The sequence below is a fragment of the Schistocerca serialis genome, chromosome 8, assembly GCF_023864345.2.
Source record: "Schistocerca serialis cubense isolate TAMUIC-IGC-003099 chromosome 8, iqSchSeri2.2, whole genome shotgun sequence".
Lineage (NCBI taxonomy): Eukaryota > Metazoa > Arthropoda > Insecta > Orthoptera > Acrididae > Schistocerca > Schistocerca serialis.
The window spans coordinates 440,076,184-440,083,650 of NC_064645.1; positions in this window are offsets into that span (position 1 = coordinate 440,076,184).

Consider the following 7,467-nt stretch of genomic DNA (forward strand, 5'->3'; position numbering starts at 1 on the left):
ATGTTTGCTGCCTTTCTCCGCTCACCGTCTTCATGGGCTAATTGTAACAGACACCGTAACGCAAGAAAGGGTTCACAGGCCATTCCATGCGTGAATGTCTTTTATTGCTGTTCCTGCAGTGGTACAGATCTGTCTCCTTCACAGTATTCCTTGGTAAGCTCGATCTTCATCCGCTACCAGAACTTGTCGATACATCTTCTCTATGTCTGCTGTGAAGACAATGCGATGCATGCGGAAGCGTAATACTATGGAGCGCAAATCGTGTTGAATGATTGGACCTAGTATTAGCAAGCCGTTTAGTGACAAATTCGTTTTCGTCTTGGCGGAACAGTCAAACACTACTCTTGTTTTAGTAGTTGAGCTGGCTTCCTTAACGATAGCATGATGTGGCATGTGTAGCTTTCCTTAAGCTATGGTGGTCTCGATAGTTTCTGCTCTATCTGAGAGAAACGTTTTGCTCCAGTGTGGAACGAATTGGCTAATTGACGAACAATGAATCTGACTGTGTAATCTTTAGCTGTGTCTTCCACAAAGTGTGCTTTGCATTGCTCCTCTTCTTTCGTCATTACAACACGATTTAATTCTTCTATCTTCCAGAATTTATTCAAGAATGTTTGACTGTCAGTGTCGGTTTTTACAAAGCACGACACGGCAGGTCGCCTTGACGAAATGTTGTTCTCTACCGTTTGATACTGTCCTGACATGACCCAAACCAGTTCTGTCTCTTGAAGCACAGAATGATCAAAATTTTGCATATTTGTCGTAAGGTATTACGGGACCAAGCTGCTGAGGTCATCGGTCCCTAAGCCTACACCCTACTTAATCTAACTTAAACTAACTTACCCTAAGGACAACACACGCACACCCATGACCGAGTGAGGACTCGAACCTCCGACGGGGTGAGCCACACGAACCGTGACAAGGCGCCCAAGACCACGCGGCTACCCCTCGCGCCCAGGATAATAAGTTCCTACGGAGATAGTCCCTCTCTTCTGCATGTATGGACAAATTTCTGCTCCCAGTAACACTTCGATCTTACCAGGTGACCAAAATTCTGGATCAGTTGTACACTCCGCAAGTCCCACGTACTGGTATCAATTATTTGTTCTGGCAGGACCTCAGTTATCTTCGGCAAAACGAAACATTCAGCAGATAACATGAAGGTGTTTATACAGGAGCAGACTTGAACAGAAACGCAATGTTTTGTTTCTGAGAGAGATGTACCTACTCCTTGAATCGGTACTCTGCTGTGCCATCTTTGAAATCTGAGGCGCTGTGCGCATGCTTCCGGTATAAAGCATGACTGCGACCCAGAATCTAAGAGAACACGACAAGTCTGCCATTTGCCGCTGCTATCTTGCAACCTTAATCTCGCTGTCTCAAGCAGCACTCGTTTCCCAGGGCTGATTTTCAATGAGAAATAACTAGAGGTGCTTGCCGGACGTATCCCATTGTGCTTGTGCTGCGTCATTTGGACAATTCCTTGTTCCATCTTGCATGTGTGTAGTAACGTGTGAAGTTGTTTTCGACAAGCATGACAACAAACACATTTACAATTAGAAGCGTTATGATCACTCTTCAGACAGTTGTAGCACAAATTATTGGACCTCACAATAGCTTTGCGTTCGCTACATGTAGCTTGCCTCAATTTGCTGCACTTGTGCGATGTGTGAGGCAGGTTGCAGATGACACATGCAGTACAAGTAACAACGTACGTTTATCTCGAATGGAAAAAGTGCTTGACGTTGGAGGCGTTCTACTGTTATTTCCCAGACGTGCTGTGCCGTTGTGGTATTGTAGCCTTGACGATTTCCAATGATTTGCATTTATTTTCGAGAAAAGCACACGTCTCTTTGAATGTCGGAAAGTTATTGGAACTCACTGGCTTCAAACTCTGTTCATAAAGACCGGTCAACCTTTTCTATCAGGAGCTGTGACGTAATTACGTCCTGCAAGGATACATCTAGTGGTAACGCCATCGGCGCAAGCTCGTTGCCTGCAGCCTCGTTAAGTAATGCACGAAGTTCGCTTGCACATGCCCTTGTCGTTGGCAGCGTTAGCAGTTTCTTCAGATGTGCCGATGCAATCAGTCGAGGGTTACTGTATCTTTTGCAAACCGTATCAAAAGATACCTTAAAATTAGTACTAGTTACGGAAAGTAAGATGAACAATTACGTTGTGAGCTTTACTTGTTAATGAATAAGGTGAGAGGAGGAGTTGCCATATATGTCAAAAGTTATCACTGTGTAGTAAGCTTAGATACAAAAACGTTTTGTCTAGAGCAGCATATAGAAGCATGTGCCTGTCTACTTAAACTGAAGGAGGGCCTTTTCATAATTGTAACAGTATATAGGTCCCCTTCAGGGAACTTTCATTTATTCCTGGAAAACTTGGATGCCTTGTTGTGGTCTCTGTCAGATAGGGAAAAACAAATTATTATTTGTGGGGACTTCAGTGTTGATTCACTGAAAGAGTGTAATAGGAAGAATTACCTGGAAGTCTTGCTCGGTTCTTTTAATTTGACATCTGTCATTCATTTTCCTACTCGGGTAGTAAAGGAGAGCAGCACATTGGTAGATAACACTTTTATAGACCAAGACAGGTTTAAAAACATAAATTCTTGTCCTGTTGAGAATGGGCTTTCTGATCATGATGCTCAGCTATTTACAGTATATTACATAGCTCCATTCAGTAATTCAAAACTACCCTCCAAAGTTGTGTGTTCAATTAATGACTCAACAATTAGAAATTTCAGAGAAAATCTTCAGCAGTTAGATTGGGATGAGGTGTACAAGGACCCGATGCTAATTTAAAATATAACTTATTTCATGATACACTTGTAAGAGAATTTGAAAACTGTTTCCCCAAGAAAGTAGTTAAATCTAATTATAAGAAACCAAGCAAAAACCTTGGCTTACTAAAGGAATAAAAATATCTTGTAACCACAAAAGGGAACTGTGTCTAACAACAAGCAAGAGTAACGACCCAGAAAAGCCAAATATTACAAAGACTACCGTGCTACATTAAGAAAGGTTATTAAAAAGTCCACAAGCATGTGCATCATGTCTGAGATTAACACCTTTGATAACAAAATCAAAACAATTTGGAATATTATTACAAGGGAGACAGGGCAACCAGGAGTACAGGATGATGGCATCACCATCAAAGCAAGTGGAAACTTGATAAACAACAAGCCGGAAGTCGCAAAGATTTTGAATAACCATTTTTTAAATGTTGTAGAGAAAATAGGATCTAAATGCTCATTAGAAGAAGCAAGGCAGTTAATGGAAGAGGCCTTACCCACACCACTTGATACAATTGAAATTCCACCCACCTCTCCTGCTGAAATTAGGAAGATAATAAACTCTCTCAAGAATAAAAGCTCACATGGAATTGATGGCATTTCCAGTAGGATAATAAAAGCTTGTTCCCAAGAAATAATTGGAATTCTTAGCCGCATATGTAATAGCTCTCTGAAGCAGGGTATGTTCCCAGATAGACTGAAGTATGCCATTGTTAAACCACTGCATACAAAAGGGGATACGTCTGATGTCAACATCTACTGCCCAATCTCTCTTCTGACTACCTTATCCAAAATTGTAGAGTAGCTTCACACCTTTGTAAAAATAAAGTTTTAACAAAATGTCAGTTTGGTTTCCAGAAGGGTTTTTCAACGGAAAGTGCTATATATACTTTCACTAATGAAATATTAAATACTCTGAGTAACCGGGAGTCACCCGTTGGGATTTTTAGTGATCTGTCAAAGGCTTTTGATTGTGTAAATCATGAAATACTTCTAGATAAGCTCAAGTACTGTGGTATGAATGAGACAGTGCTCCAATGGATTAAATCATACCTAACTGGAAGAGTGCAGAAAGTTGAAATAAGCAGTTCACATAATATGCAAAAAACTGATGATTTCTCAAACTGGGGAACAATCAAGAATGGGGTGCCGCAAGGTTCGGTCTTGGGTCCTCTGCTGTTCTTAATATATATTAATGACTTGCCATTCGATATTCACAAAGATGCAAAGATGGTACTTTTTGCCAATGATAGTATAGCTATCACACCCAACAGACAAGAATTAACTGGTGAAATTGTAAACGATGTCTTTCAGAAAATCATTAAGTGGTTCTCTGCAAATGGGCTCTCATTAAACTTTGACACAACACAGTATATACAGTTCCACACAGTAAATGGAATGACACCATTAATAAATATAGACTTCGATCAGAAATCGGTAGCTAAGGTAGAATATTCAAAATTACTAGGTGTATGCATTGATGAAGGATTGAACTGGAAAAAACACACTGAGGATCTGCTAAAACGTTTGAGTTCAACTATTTATGCTATTAGGGTCATTGCAAATTTTGGCGATATACATCTGAGTAAATTAGCTGACCACACCTATTTTCATTCTCTGCTTTCATATGGCATCATATTCTGGGGTAACTCACCATTGAGTAAAAGAGTGTTCATTGCACAAAAGTGTGTAATCAGAATAATTGCTGGAGCTCATCCAAGATCATCCTGCAGATGCTTATTTAAAGAGCTAGAGATGTTCACTGTAGCCTCACAATATATATATTCATTTTTGAAATTTGTTATTAACAATCCAAACTTATTCAAAAGTAATAGCACTGTACATGGCTACAACACTAGGAGAAAGAAGGATCTTCACTACTCAAGGTTAAATCTAACTTTTGCTCAGAAGGGGATAAATTATGCTGCCACGAAAGTCTTTGGTCACTTACCTAATAGCATCAAAAGTCTGACAGATAGCCATGTATCATTTAAAAGGATTTAAAAGGAAATTAAAAGAATTTCTTAACGTCAACTCCTTCTACTCATTAGATGAATTTTTGGATATAGTAAGTGGGTAATTTCCCCAACCACACAACAAAAATTAAAAATATTAAGTGTCATGTAATATTTTGTGTAATGTAATATCTTGTATAGACACCTTTTATTAACCTGACACATTCCACATCATTACGAAGTGCCGTATTCATGATCTATGGAAGTACTAATCTAATCTAATGAACTAAGCAAACGTCGATATTTAGCAATGTCCTCTAATTCCTCTTTATGTACCACGTGACCCACAAATGTGTCATACAAATGCTCAACTGCATTACATCAGCAGTTTTACTGTGGGCAACTTGATGCTACGTTTAGATGTACGCAAGGCAGATCCAGGATCTGATGAAACCTTGTCAACTGAGTTGGCATGGTTCATCTCAATTGCTCTCAGTTTTCTTGAAACATCGAAGACCACATTTTCGAAGGTTTCACTGTCGTCAGCATGTGCATCTATGTCTTCAAACAATGCGGGCTGTGGCTGTGCCTCTTCGTACTTCTCCACGAGCTTTGACAACAGTTCTAGCCTGACAGTAATATCCAAAGCGTTCGATTTCCCTGCTACGTCAAATTCGTTTGCAGACTTTAGCAACTCCTTTCGCCACCGACCGTGTAGTAACAAATTTCTTTCGTAATACTTCATCCATCATGAGGGATTAGCAGTAACATGCAAGAGCAGGAGCTGCAGTTAGGACGAGTGGGAATTTATAGGAATAGGATAACCAGTATTTAGCTTACAGATGCGCGGTTTCGATACCGCTGGCTGCGTCCGCGTGCTGCTCCATTGAAGCTCGCCGCTGCCATTCCATCCATGGATGGTTGCCGCTGCTCGCCACTTCATCGAATCCATCACAATGCGGCCCAGGTGGATCAAAATGTTACCGTCCACAGACGGAAATTTTAGTGATCAATTTTACTAGAGGACCAGGAATTTAAAGGAGTGTATACTGGTTCGGATCCATTCGGATTACAATGAACGACACCATATGCAGAGCAGCACTTATTACTGAAAACAGTCAACACCCCAAGAAAATATACATAATCGCCCTTTAGCATAAGAGGCACGTGGGCGCCGACCTATGACAGCCGCCCTACCGAGTGTCCATTCGTAACTGTCTTCCCTCTCGCCGTGACGTGACCCATTAGCCCCTTTAGAGGGGTGGCGTCCTGACCAATGCCTCTCATGCACAAATAACTTGAGATAGGGCAGCACTCTCCAATGACTCGGGCGAGTGTAGCTACCGAACAGTACGCAAACTTTAATTTACGAGACTCTGTACAGACGAAGAAAGATTTGCTGGCACGATTTCTAGCGGCTGCATTAGGAACTGAAGAGACACCAGGTGGGATGGAGTGTATCAGAACATGTTTCGTAGCTGCAATGTCTGTAATAATGCTGGTGGGCGCCACATCGAGCCGCTGTTCTAATGCATCAGTACTGTTGTGTACATTGTATACTGAGTTCACTTTTGTTTTGGAACTATGTAAACACATAATGTTTAAATGTTAAACAAATGTGCTTCAGTGATAAATGGATGTTTCGTTATGCTTCTTTTCGAATTGTTTTACTTAATAATTGTATTGCATCACGCCTAATTCAATTCCTGAAGCAGAAATGGATGAGTTGAACATCTGAATTGAAATCGTCGTAGAACGGAAACAGTACGTTTCCTGAAATGGTTCCTTATTCAGAATATTATGTACTTACTCCTCTCAGCAAATCTTAGAAGTTTGTAATGAGAACTTCTGAACTTCCTGTGCGTTTGACAAATACTTGCTAGGTGGCTGCTGCTACAGCTCAAAATGACTTTTTATGGAATACCGCGAATTTATGAGGCTATTGTTGCTTGAAGCAACACTTCTGCCATATTTGAATCCAACCTTTGAATGGAGCTCGATATTCGACTCACTGAGAATTCGAAATCTGTTTCCCTCTTTCAGACATTGTTTACGAACGAATTTTCGTCTTAGAGTATTAATGCTTTTGTAAGTGTACTAGCAATTACTATAAATATGTAGAGGAACTCGGGGCAGAAAGAGATACTTAATGTTTAACAATTTGTGTAAAATGAGGGAACACAAGGAACCACTTCTTAAAGTTATTAAAAACACCTTGTAGTGTAACCTAATGTACCTTATTTTAAAATCACTTAAAACAATACGTTTTGCATTTTTTACAATTTTACAAAGAAAGTCTAGCATATTTCCCGTTCCGCCCCACCCACGGGGCGGAATGGGATAAGGTTATTTTTTGTTAAATTATTGCATAAACGTTGAATTTGAATGACGAATATCGTTTTAAACTATGACAAAATGTTGTATAAAAGGCAATTCAGAGTAAGGAATGTGTAATTTAAACAATTGAAAAGTCATTCTTCAAAATAAAGAAAATATTTTAATGTCATTCTGAAAAATATACAATGCTTAATAACCACCAAACCACTAACTACTAGTCCTTTCGAGAATAGTCACAGGTCAGTATTTCCGCTTCATCTTCACTGTCTATGCCAGCACATGAATTGTGTGCCCACTTGAAACACCTCTGGCATGCGACCCAGCCCTCATTAGAAACAGAGTAGAAGTCCCCACAGTAGAGACACTCAGCAC